Genomic DNA, 13,192 nt, shown 5'->3' with positions numbered 1-13,192 from the left:
CACCTGCTCAGCCACAGGGACACTCTCACAACTTAAGCCACAATCTCCCTCCTGAACTCCGTGCAGTCGGGAGCATCCACTGACCCCTGTCCCCCCCACATCTTCAAAACTCAGGAGCAAGATTATAGGTGACAAGCTCAAGAAAATCCTGAACACCTCCATCACTTCAACCTCCTTCCCAGAGGACTAAAAACATGTTGAAGAGAGGCCCCTCCTAAAGAAACCATTAACCGACCAAGCAGAACCTAAGAACTACCGACCCATCTCCCTGCTCCCGTTTCCAGTTAAGGTTTTAGAAAAGGCAATCAACCAGCACCTCACCGAACATCTGGAAGATAACAACCTGCTGGACTCCTCTCAATCCGTATTACAAGCCAACCACAGCACAGGGATTGTACTGATCACAACCACTGATGACATCAGGGACCTCCTAGACCGCGGCGAAACAGCAGCCCTCATCCTCCTGGACCCATCAGCTGCCTTCGATACCCTCTCTCATCACATCTTGATCAACAGACTCCACCACATCGGAATTCAGGGAGACAACCTCAAATGGATCATGCCATACCTCACCGGAAAAACAGAGAGAATACTTTAATCTCCATTTACCGGGAGATTTTGATATCGCTATAATGGCCGCTACCCCGGTAGAAAGCACAAGGTCTTCAAAGCCACAAAAGGCATTATCAATGAGTTAGATTTAGTAGATGTTTGGTGGCTTAAAAATTCTCACACTCCTGGTTATACTTTGTTTTCTGCCCCGCACCAAAAGCATGTTCGTATTGATTACTTTTTTGCCCCTTTAGAATTCTTAACTAACGCCAAGATTGAGATTTTCCCCAAAATTATATCCGATCATAATCCAGTCATTCTTGAACTAGCAGTTGATATTCCATCTTATCCTATCAGGAGTTCATGGATGTTTGACCTTCAGCTTCTGGTGGACCTGGCGTATCTGCAGCACATGATCAAATGGATACCAAACTTCTTTAAGTTCAATGTAGGATCCGCCCAGGTGGGCATTGTTTGGGACGCTTTTAAAGCTGGTGTTCGGGGGAGACCCTAAGCTTTTCTATAAACAAACAGCGTTGCATCAGGGCAAAACAAGACCTTGAATTGGCCAAACTACGTGCGTTAGAACTGGCTTTGATGCAAACCATTAACTCTCATCAACAATACAAGATGAAACTGCGAGACCTAGCAGTGCAAAGAATGAAAATATATGAATGTTTTGCCGAAAAATTAGCCGCCCAAATTGCAATCCATTGTGCTGACATGTATGAGGTTGGGGAAAACTCAGGGCGATTATTAGCCAAGCGGTTAAGACAGAAAGTAGTGGTTAGGAAAGTAGAAGCCATACAGGATGCTTATGGTGTAAAACGGACGGAGCCGAGAAAAATCTTGGAAACATTTAGAGATTTCTATAGTAATCTCTATATAAACGAGGATTCCCTCCATACGGTAGAGGAGGTAAACGAGTTTCTTGATGATCAGAACTTTCCCATTCTTATTAATATCCAGTATGAAGTGCTAGAGTCGGATTTCACGGAACAGGAACTTGAAGGTGCTATTCGCTCTTTAGCCATGGGAAAAGCAGTTGGCCCCGACGGGATTCAACTGGTTTTCTTCAGAACCTTTTTCTCCCTGCTTAAGTACCACCTCCTTGAAGTTTTTCTTATGGCACCAAGAGGTATACCTCCTGCCAGAAATCAATAATTACAGTATTTTTCAAAGAAAGATAAACCCCCTTTACTGCCAGCCTCATACAGACCAATATCTCTTATCAATGCTGATAGTAAGCTTTATTCTAAAATTTTGGCCACCCGACTTTCTTCTATGATTTCTTCCTTAGTATCTCATCTACAACACGGGTTTATCCCCGGTCGTGATACTACAGATCACGTACGACGAGTTATTGCCCTAATGGATTGGGCAGAGGTGACAAAAACAGCAATAGGCGTGACCCTGTTGGATGCCGAGAAAGCCTTCGACAGGGTCGCTTGGCCCTACCTCTGGGAAGTGCTTCGCCTGAAGGGGTTTGGGCCACGAATCCTTCAGGCAATCAAGACCATGTACCTTGTCCCTAAAGCATCTATACGCATAGCTGGAATAGAATCAGATCTTTTTCCAATTTTAAGAGGTACTCGGCAAGGTTGCCCGTCTTCCCCTTTATTATTTGCATTATATATTGATTTCTTTTTGGTTAAATTAACTGAGTGCAATCATATTAAATCTGTTAGTGTAGGGAGGTGGAATATAGTGCACTAGCTTATGCGTACGATATCGTGGTAACAACCACCGACTTGCAGCCTGCTTTAACAGCCGTTGAAGCCTTGGCGAAGCAATTTGGCCACTTCTCAGTATATAAGCTGAACATAAATAAGACTAAGGTTCTATATGTCGGGGATAACTCCCCGAGAGGTGTAACTGTCGTACCAGAGGCCACGTATCTTGGCATTAAAATTACTTCGCCAATCAGCAAGATCCCAGAAATTAACTTCAATCCAGTCCTAGATAAAGTTAAATCTACGCTAGAACGTCTTAACAATCTTCACCTTTCACTACATGAAAGAGCAAATGTCTTGAAAATGATTGTACTTCCGAAATTTCTTTATTTATTTAGATCTGTCCCATTAGAATTTTCTGTTACCTGTTTTAAAAGACTCGGAAATATTTCCACAAGATTTCTATGGGATTATAAAAGGAATAGAAGGGCTTATAAAAAGATGGTACTTCCCAGATCTAGGGGGGGATGGGGAATTCCATATTTTTTATTTTTTACTGGGCTACCGTTCTGCAATTTATCTTTCCCTTAGTTGTGGGTGAAAATTTTAAGTTATTACCATGTCATCATCCCTCAATTTATATATTTGCTATAGGAGAAGAGGTTAATGGTTGTTTTCTGAAGATACTCAAACCTAGCTATTACAAAAAAAACAAATTTAAGGTTCTTATTGCTGCGTTTTCAATCTGGAAACAAATTAAGCGGTTTCTAGGGCTACCTCCAATAAATCGATATACTCCTTTTCAGGCTGGTAGGAATTTTTCCTAATATTTTTCGAGACATTATAGCCAGAAACTGGTATCAGGTTGGAATTAATAATTTAGGAGATATGTTCTATGACCTTCAACCACTCTCCTTTATTGAGTTACAACGGAAATTTGATGTACAGAAGAAAGACTTCTTTAAGTTTTTGCAAATTCGAAGCTTCTATTGTCACTTGGGTCAATATAATGTACGTTTTAAGGTATTTCCTTTGATAGAGGGGATGGGAAATGGTTTGCCAATTGGTTACTTTTAAGCTCAATTAATTTCGCTTCTTCAAGATGACTTGGAGAAACTTCAGTAGAATTCGAGAAGTAAATTAAATGTATTGACAATCGATCTTCACTCCTTGATTCTTTTAGCCAACAATGTTTTGATTTCCGGCAGAATGAGGGCAAAACACTATATGGTTTTGTATGATATGTATTACTCCCCTAAGATAGTCTCCAAATGGAGCTCTGGTGCCGGAACCAGCTGCAGTAGATGTGGCTGTTATGCTGCCGATACGCAACACATGTTTTTTACATGCCCTAAATTGGCTGATTTATTAGGGTCGATTCAACAGTTTTTGAGAGAAATATTCAACCCCTTATTCTCCATCTCTGGGGTGCTGGTTCTGTTTGGCACTGACTCTAAAGGGCTGCCCACATCGGAGGAAAGATCTGCCTTTTCATTTATTACCATGGCAGTGCTGCGTGCCTGCATCACTAAAGATTGGATATCTCCAGATCCTCCGTTATTTACATCTTGGAGGGCTCAGTTGCTATCCATGTATAATCTTGAAGTTGCCATATTTAAAACTAAGAGTATACGTAAACGGAGCAGAGGGTTAAAAATTTGGACTCCAATAACTGATTGGATCTAAATTAATTGTCCTTACTTTATTTTATTTTTTTAATGGGCTTGTCTCCTTTTTTTCTCCTTTTTAGGTCGAGGTAATATCCGGTCTGCCGAAGGCAGAACCGGAAGTACCGAGAAATTATGTTCCTTAGAGGGGCTCTTCGTCCCGCCTCTAATTTTGGCTCTCTCCCATTGGCTGGCTTCCTAAATGGAGGCCAGCCATTGGAGGAGAGAGCCATCCCTCCAAATAGGCTCCGTCCTTTTCGGATTTGGAGGTGTGTTCGGTGTTCTTCTTTCCACTTTTTAGCCACGCCTACTTTTGAACACCGAACACGCCCCCAAATCCGAAAAAAAACGGAAGCTTGTGTCCGCCATTGTTTGTCTCGTCTGCCCGTGAGAGGACATGAGGCAGCCCGCTGCCACTTTAGGTAAGTTTTGCACACCGTCCTGCCACCGTGTGTCTATAACAACAACTGTAACCCCTCTTATCCGCCTCGCCTACTGGCTACCACTGTGACAATGCTATTACTTAGGTGTGGGTCTTGTAACATTGTTGTGTACACCGCTCCCCAGCTTCGAGAGGTGAAAGAAGTGATCTGTGATGGAGGAGCTGTGCCTTATAACCCCGATCCCCTCCCCCACTGCCCTTTCGTTCGGCGGTCACTTCCTCTATTGGGGGGAGGGGGGTTCAAAACATTTCCTGCCCCCCCCATTGGCCAGGTGTTTCAGCGTCTCTTTTGGCGTGCTCTCTCTTTGAGGGGTTAGGTGCGGTGGCGAGGCGCCCCCCTTTGTCTCTGGGCACGCTGTAGCGGCCCACACTGTATTTTTCAGGTCCCCGGTGGCTGTTATTGAGCCAGCCCGTAAGGCCCACTAGGGGCGTCCTCGGAGAAAAAGCAGGGGTGTGGTGTATCTTTGTAGCCAGGCTGCCCAGGCCACTACCAAGGTAAGAGGGGTCCCAGCCCGTTACATCTGCAGCTATGCAAGACTCCCCTCATTCAGTGTGAATGTGAAGGGCAGACAGAGTTCAAACGTGGTAATAGAAGATCTTGGGATTTTGGGAGCTGTCAATAGGGTGCATGTAAAAGACTATTAGGGCTGGGGTAAAATCGGTCACACGTTTTGAATGTTCTGGTTTAAGAACTTCATAGGAACCGCTGATTAACCGCTAATATTTTGTTCTGGAGTAGCGTGCTACTTGCCGTAAAGTGCTTCAATTTCTTTTCAGGGGTAGTAAGCGCTATATAAATAAATCACATTTCTATTTTGCTGGGCACAATCAAAGAAGTAATTCTGTGTTCCTCGGCCGATGCAAAATTGTAAGCATACTTCTATGTTTTGTGAATCCCTGACAGCTTTGGTTTTCAAAATCTGGTGACGTAATATATACAAACACTAGTATACAAATGTAAACATTGAAATGTAGCGCTGCATGGCAACCTGGCGGCTTTACCAACACATCCCCCGGCTTCCGAGGTCTGCTAAGATTCGGTTAGCTGCATTAACCACCCGACCAAGTCAAATGCCTCAGTCGCTATCACGTCCCACACTGCACTGGTGTGTGGGTGGGGTCCACCTCTGTGGCGTTGGTGATGCCAATGAATGGACGTCCCCTAGAGAACCTCGACAAAAGAGCGGTCCTTTTCGGGACACGACTGCTACTCCAGAGTCCTTAGAAAGTTTCTTAATCTTTGGCAGTCTTTCTTCTATTTGTTTTTCAGGGCGGACTTGTAGTCTGCTTTTTGTATCTATAACACTGCACTGCGAGTTTTGTCATACCGAAGCAGTTGTGCTGTTGCAACGTAACCTTTAGCATGAATCGCTTTTACCCTTGTTCGTGGGTAAATAAACAACCGCTGCTTCTGTTGTGAGAGCGCAGTGCGGGGCTGTAAGGGGAATCTGATGGTCATGGATGTGCAGATATTAAAGAGGAGCCGTGCAGCCTCTCGAGCACAGGGACTCTGGAGGTGTTGCAACTTCTGCATGTCCCTCTTCTTCGGAATGGCAGCTTATGTGCAGGTACTTTAATTATAGAGTCGTTTTCTGCTGGGTCATTTGTAATACCACGTTATCGTGTCTTGTCAAAGTAAACTTAGTGTACCTGTTAACATCGCTGTTCTTTTTCAGTGATTGACAGTTCATCTTTGTGATTGTATGAATGGGAAAGTGGCTGGGTGATTATAATAAAGGGCAGCTAGTAGCACTTTTTTTGTTTGGGAAATCTTCAATTGAGCATGCATCATAGCACATGCTCAATTTCACCTGCCCCGCCTCATGAGAAGTTACCCTCTTTATAATAGCAAAAGCAGCGTAGCATTAGCCTATTCATGTTGCCCACCGGTATTCATCCTCACCTCCTGTCAGCCATTTGGTTATAAATAAATGCAGATTAGCTGTTTTTTTTTTAAGGTCTGAACACTATTTTATGCTTCTCCACTTTTCTCCAAAGAGCGCGGACTCCCTTACTAGCAAAATGACTTTAAACTGCCCTGTTAACAGATTTTAAAATTAGTACACTTTCAGTTTCTTGAAAATGTTTTCGACCTCAAATTCCTCCTAGTTCTCACTGTTCTGGAATAACTGTCACATTGTGTATATAGATATATATCTTCTGGGGTATGGGAAAACACATTTAGTAAGTTTACGAAAGTAGGATCTGCTTTCATTGTTACCCCCACTTTTTAGGTTGAGGTAATATCTGGTCTGCCGAAGGCAGAACCGGAAGTACAGAGAAATTATGTTCCTTAGAGGGGCTCTTCGTCCCGCCTCTCATTTTGGCTCTCTCCCATTGGCTGGCTTCCTAAATGGAGGCCAGCCATTGGAGGAGAGAGCCGGCCCTCCAAATAGGCTCTGTCCTTTTCGGATTTGGAGGTGTGTTCGGTGTTCTTCGTTCCACTTTTTAGCCACGCCTACTTTTGAACACCGAACACGCCCCCAAATCCGAAAAAAAACGTAAGCTTGTGTCCGCCATTGTTTGTTTCGTCTGTCCGTGAGAGGACATGAGGCAGCCCGTTGCCACTTTAGGTAAGTTTTGTAGGTGACGGCAAACTCCCTGGAAATCTGTGTTTCGAGTGAGGCATGCGGCCTGGCACGGCCCTTCCTCTGGTGCCCAGTGTGTCCAGGGGTGCCTCCAGGCCATTGTGTTCTCTCCCTGGATTTACAGCCACTCACCGCCCTCCATTCTGGCCTCTCTGCTTCCCGTCCCAAGATGCTGGCGCTATACCCAGGCAGGGTCCGCTCTCTGCGGTGTGTTAAAGACATTACTGAAACAAAAGCAGTGCCCCCCTGGCCGGAAGTCCATCCATGTCACGACTGTCATAGTCCTGACATGGCACGCTGGGCACAAATGTAAAGACACCGCGCTCTGCCCATACAGTTAATCTTTGTGTTCGCATAAAAGTAGAGCGCCTCGCATGAGGCAGTAAGCGCTATATAAATGCAACAACAGTAGTATAATATCCATAAACCGCAAGGTATGTATGATTAGGGCGCTATGGATTTGTGGCGCTATGGATTCGTTGCGCTATGATTTCGTTGCGTTAATATTTTCTGGCTTGTTCGTTCTCCTTTGACTTGAGGCTGCATGAACCATCTGAGCTTTATTACTCCATTTCTACTAGGCGCTATAATGTTGGCTGTTAACGAGAGAGGGATGGATACGCTCACTCGGGTTGGTTTGTCTTCGTGGTTTCACATTTGAGCTTGAAGGATCCCCCGGGTTCAGACTGGTAATCTTAAACTGAAAGCCCTCTTCCCCTCCCCGCTCTGCCCCCGCTCCCAGTGCCCGGAACAGCTGCTTCCAGCTCGGCAGCAGAAGGCGCTGCTCCAGCAGAACAACACAGGCCCTGGCGCAGCGCCCATCAGGGCTTTCACCATATGCGCTGCAGTTACATCAGATCTGACTCCAAGGGTGCCTAAATAGCTGGTCAGCGACTCTAGGCACACGTATGCACTTTATGTCCTCTGCAATCGTGTAGGTTAATCGCCAGCTCCTGGTCCGAGCGGTCAAGGGTCAAATACACTAAGTCACTTACACTCTCTCTTTCACTACCTATCTCACTATATCACTCTGTTTCTATCTTAATACCTCACAACATCACTAACACTCACTACTTCACTCTCTCTTTCAATACATCAATCTTTCTCTATCTCACTACCTCACAACATCACTCTCTATCACTACCTCACTCTCTATCTACCTCACTCTCTAACTACGTCACTCACTCTCTATTTCAATACCTCTCTATCTCGCTACTTCACTCTCTCTCTGCTAATGCAATATGTCTAATGCAAGATGTAACACATGTGCAAACACTTAAGCTATTGACAATAGAAATGACAATAACATTTACTTAGGGATAAAAAAAAAATAATAATAATAAGCAATGCCAATAGCTCTACCTATAATATTGCCGAGACCATTGCATTGTAAATGCTTGTTTTTACTATTTCATGCTGCTTTCATGCTGCCCTAATATAATTATCTATGTTTCAACTGCTTTATGCTGTCTTTGTGATAATAATTGCATTTGATTGTATTGCATATATGTTGTTTTTACTGGGTATTGACTTGTTGATTCTTTTTTTCTTTCGCTTTTATATATCCATTGTGCATCTCTGTATATTGTTTGTTCCTTGCATAAAATAAAAAACTTTATCAATAAAAAAAAAGAGAATCCTTGCCCCACCGTTCACCTCGAAACCCAAGAAGATCATCAGCGGTGTCCCCCCAGGAGTCGTCCCTCAGCCCCATCCGCATCAACATGTTAATGCCCCCTCCCACCCGGCTTATACCATCAGATCACATGAACTTAACATCATCTCCAATGCCAAAGACACCCAGCTCATCCTCTCTCTTTCAAAAGACCCCTCCACCACCAGAGCCAACTTCCAACCATGTATGATGAGCGCCGCTGACAGGATGAAGGTTAACTTTCTGAAGCTCAACATGGACAAGACAGTAGTCTTCATCTTTGGGAACTACACCTCGCCATGGAAGGAAGCATGGTGGCCTGCGTAACTCGGACCGACCTCCAACCACCACCCGACAGACCATGCTTGCAACCTCTGCATCATTGTGGACAGCAACCTATCTATGAAGAATCAGGTTAAATCAGCATCATGTGCCTGCTTCCACACCCTATGCCTGCCCCACAAGATCTTCAGGTGGCTCTCAGTCAACCCTAGATTGACCATCATCCAGGCCCTCGTAACCAGCAGGCTGGATTACTGGAACACACTCTACGTAGGGATCACCACATGCCTCACGAAGAGACAAAAGACAATACAAAACTCAGTGACGAGACTCATCCTTGATCTTCCAAGACATACACAGATCACTCCCCACCTCAGGAAGCTACACTGGCTCCCGATCCAGTAGAAACGCCAGATCAAGATGTTGACCCACCATACAGAGCCCTGCACAACAAAAGACCAGCATACATCAACAAACGCATAACCTTCCATCAACTGATCAGCCACCCTCCCCCTCCCAGACACACCTTGGGTCCACCGAAGCAACAGCGGAGACGCTTCTTCTCACACCTAGCAGGCAAAACTTGAACGACCAGCCCCAGCACCTCAGGCCCGCCTCAATGCTCCAGCAATTCAGGAAAGGACTCAAGACCTGGCTATTCGAACCAGCAGATCACTACCTAGCAGGTAGAAACTCCAGCGCCTGAGACCCTCATGGGAGATTTGCAGCGCTTTCTAAACCCTTGACTGATTGATTGATTGAGAATGCAGAGCCGGCGGAGACTCTGCCTTGGATGTCATCTGGTGTCTTTGCAAACGCTTTACTGGTGATGCGCCGTCTTATGATGCCTAAAAGAACAAGTGGAAATTTAACTATATGTTCTGGCTGAAGAGAATGTTGTACTTGGGAGGCAGGTGCATATATGGAAGACTATTAGGAGAACGCAATGAAGTAACAGCCAACCACAGACGGTCATTGTTATTGATAGAGGTCATCAGCTTAGGCAGCCTTTTGTATTCAGTGCATCTCACTCTTTCATTGGTAGAGCTGGGTGTATCACAATCTTTCATTGGTAGTGGGTGGGTGCATCACACACTTTCATTGGTAGGGCTGGGTGTATCACAATCTTTCATTGGCAGTGGGTGGGTGCATCATGTTTTTTCATTGGTAGTGTTTGGGTGCCTTGAATTCTTTCATTGATATAGTTAGTGAATCACATTTGTTCATCGTTATGTTTGGTGCATCGCGCTCTTTTAATTTGAGCGGTTTGGTGCCCCATGTTCCTCCTTTGGTGGTGTTTGGGGCACATTCCATGATTTCATTAGTAGGGTTGGTTGTATCATAATCTTTCATTGTTATAGTTGGTGAATCACATTCTTTTATTGGTGGTGTGGGTGCGTTGCATTCTTTCATTGGTAGTGGTTGGGTGTATCACATTTTTTAATTGGTAGGGTTGGGTGCACTACTGTTTTTTATTGTTATGTTTAGTGCATCACACTCATTTGTAGTGCTTTGGCGCATTGTGTTATTTCTTTTGTTGTGGTTGAATGCATTTCAAACTTTCATTGGTAGTCGGTGAGTGTGCAAAGTCTGCCTTGTGCAGACTCTGGAGTAGGCAGCAGGCACACGCACTATAGCAAATGCAGACCACCAGGTACAGTACTGGATATCCCACTCTGCCCTTTATTAATCCCTTTGGGCCGCACCAAACCCTCAGTGTGTGGATACACAAACAATATATTGCAGAGGCAGGGTGGCACTCTACATCCCTTCCAACATTCATTTCAACAGAAAAGTGTACAACCTTTTCATTGGTAAACAGCATACATAGTCTTCCAGTCTTTGACTTGGGGCAGGATTGGGCAGGAGCCCTTTCTTCTCGCTCTGGTTGGTCACATCGACTGATTGGGCACCAATGCGCTTGAAGACTATTACACTTGCCGGCCCTTCCACTCTCGACACTGTTCCGGCATCCTCTCGGCTCCACCGCCCTGCCGCACTTTGGAGACTCAGTGTCGCAGCCTCTCCCCACGGCATCTCGTCCGCCTCCTCTTGGTTGTTGCTTTGTTTCGCTGCGAGAGAAACAACTCACTTACTTGTTCGCGCTATATAAAACTTTATAAACAAACCATAAGACATTTCTGGCTACTGTAGAACACCCTCACTGTACAGTGACCATTGTCCCAGGAATGTTTACCACCTTCCACATTTCCTTTTCAGAGTGCAGAACTTCCACCCTGGGTGTCGGTCGCACATGATTACTTGGTCTCCCACCACTAAGTCACTATTCACCGCTTTTCGGGGTTCACTCGTCTGATCCTTCATGGTTTTCTGCTTCTCCTGTGTAGCTTGAGTATCTAGGGTGGCCGGATTCCATCCGAGTCCTGTCAGGATAATGTCCCAGGTAGCTCTTCGCAGCAGCAGATCAATTGGAGAACAGTTTGTAGTGCTATGGGGTGTTTGCCTGTATGCTCGCAGAAATCTGTGCAGGCAGTACTTCGCATCTTCTCCGTGCTCCACTTACATATGAAGTGCTCTGTTCAGGATGTGCATAAATCACTCCACCTTCCCATTATTTTGCGGCCGTTGTGGTGTCACTTTATGATGTCTGATGTTGAGAGACCTGAAATTCTAGCCTATGGAATGGAGGTCCATTGTCAAGCTTGATCTCCTCTTGGAGTCTTAGCAAGCCAAACACCTTTTCCAGGGCAGGTTTCAGCTTCGGGAATGCTGCGGAGGATACCAGTTCCACTATGGGATACTTTGTGTGGCTGTCAATAATCACAGTCATGTATCAGCCACCTGGAAAGCTACCAAAATCCATGCTTACACAGGATCACGGTGTCAAGCACGGCTCCTTCATGAGTATCGGAGCTGACGGTGGCCCTCCTCTGAGGATCATGTATGGATGGCACCCTCGGACTTCGCCATACATCCATGTGTGCATGCTCGGGAACCACACCTTGTCCCTCAGCCTTGCCGTAGTCTGCCATGCTGTGGTGGCTTGGTGGGCCAAGTCAACAAGCAGAGCCCATAATCGGTGAGGTATTAGGATTTGCTGTCCTCAGAGAAGCAGGCCTTTGCTGCTGGCACTTAGTTCATCTCTGACCTTCCAGGGTTGACTGGTTTCAAAAAAGAGAGGGTACCCCACTTTCACCAGGGAACAGGGTAGGAAGACAGTTAGTCAAAGGGGAAATCCCTGGAGTCAACTAGTCCACTAATCACTATTGGCCTTTCTTGTTGTAAAAAGAAAGGTCACAATATGCCACGGGTATTCGGACAACCATAAAAATAGGTTTCCACAAAGAAATAGTCTTGTTTACAATCTGGATTTATTAAAATTACATTTAATTAAACAATAAAAACAAGATAAATTCATACAATTCTTCCAAAACAATTAAAATCCAAGATTAGGTATCTTGGAGGGATAAAAATAATTATTCAACAATGTTACATAAACACAATATTACGGTACACGATAAATGGGAAGACAATCAAAATATGTTCACAATAAACAACAGACTAAACATAATACCAACAAACCCCTCATGTATAAGTGGCCCACTTGATATCTCTGCCACTGTATTTCACTAGATCCAATGGCCGTAGACAATTTGGTTACTCTAAAGCTTTAGTGGAAAGATGTGATGCCCATCTAAAGTTTTACCCGGCCCTATCTGGATTCTTTTAGACCAAACAGTGCGTCGACGCGTTTCGGTGCTTAACACTTGATATCGTGGCACCTTCCTCAGGACTTCTTATTTCTGGGGTTTCTGGAAACGGATGGATACACCGTATCTGTGAATATATTAGGAGAAATGTGCGCAGTCAGATATCGTGCATTGAAACCTGTTGTCTCATTTTCTATAAGGGCTGGATTGCTAAGATTAACACATACCCAATCTGACTTCACACTATTAATTATAACTGCCATTGTTCTCTTGACAATTTATAATTCCTGACACAAATCCGCTTAATTAGAGAATACAGTTAATCACACAATGATGTACACGGTGGCTCAATTGCATGTAATTTGTCCTCTACTCTTTCTGTTGGACAATTCCATTCGCCAAGTAGCGAACATGTGATTCACATATGACATATGGGCCCTCCAAGTCTTTTTCATTGTGGAAGACCAACTAGTATGAAAGGGACTGATGAACCCTGGGGCCCGGGAAAATAGATAAATGTAGTTCCTCACCCTCGGGACCGTGTAGAAAACGTTCCAAGATAGGGTCTATTTGAAGAATCACTATTTGCTACTACAGATGTAGTTCTTGGAGCCTTCTGTTAATTGAAAAAACTTTTATTAGGGGTAAGATAGAATCTCTCAT

The 13,192-nt window shown here is 44.6% G+C and overlaps 1 protein-coding gene across 1 annotated transcript in view; it reads right to left on the bottom strand.

Moving 5' to 3' along the window:
• KIF6 (kinesin family member 6) overlaps positions 1-13,192 on the bottom strand; it is a 1,537,786-nt gene that overhangs the window by 155,068 nt on the left and 1,369,526 nt on the right. The window lies entirely within an intron of this gene.

Source organism: Lissotriton vulgaris, chromosome 6 (assembly GCF_964263255.1).
Source record: "Lissotriton vulgaris chromosome 6, aLisVul1.2, whole genome shotgun sequence".
Classification (NCBI taxonomy): Eukaryota; Metazoa; Chordata; class Amphibia; order Caudata; family Salamandridae; genus Lissotriton; species Lissotriton vulgaris.
The sequence above is the reverse complement of the archived record's forward strand: the minus strand, read 5'-3'. Positions and strand labels throughout refer to the sequence as shown.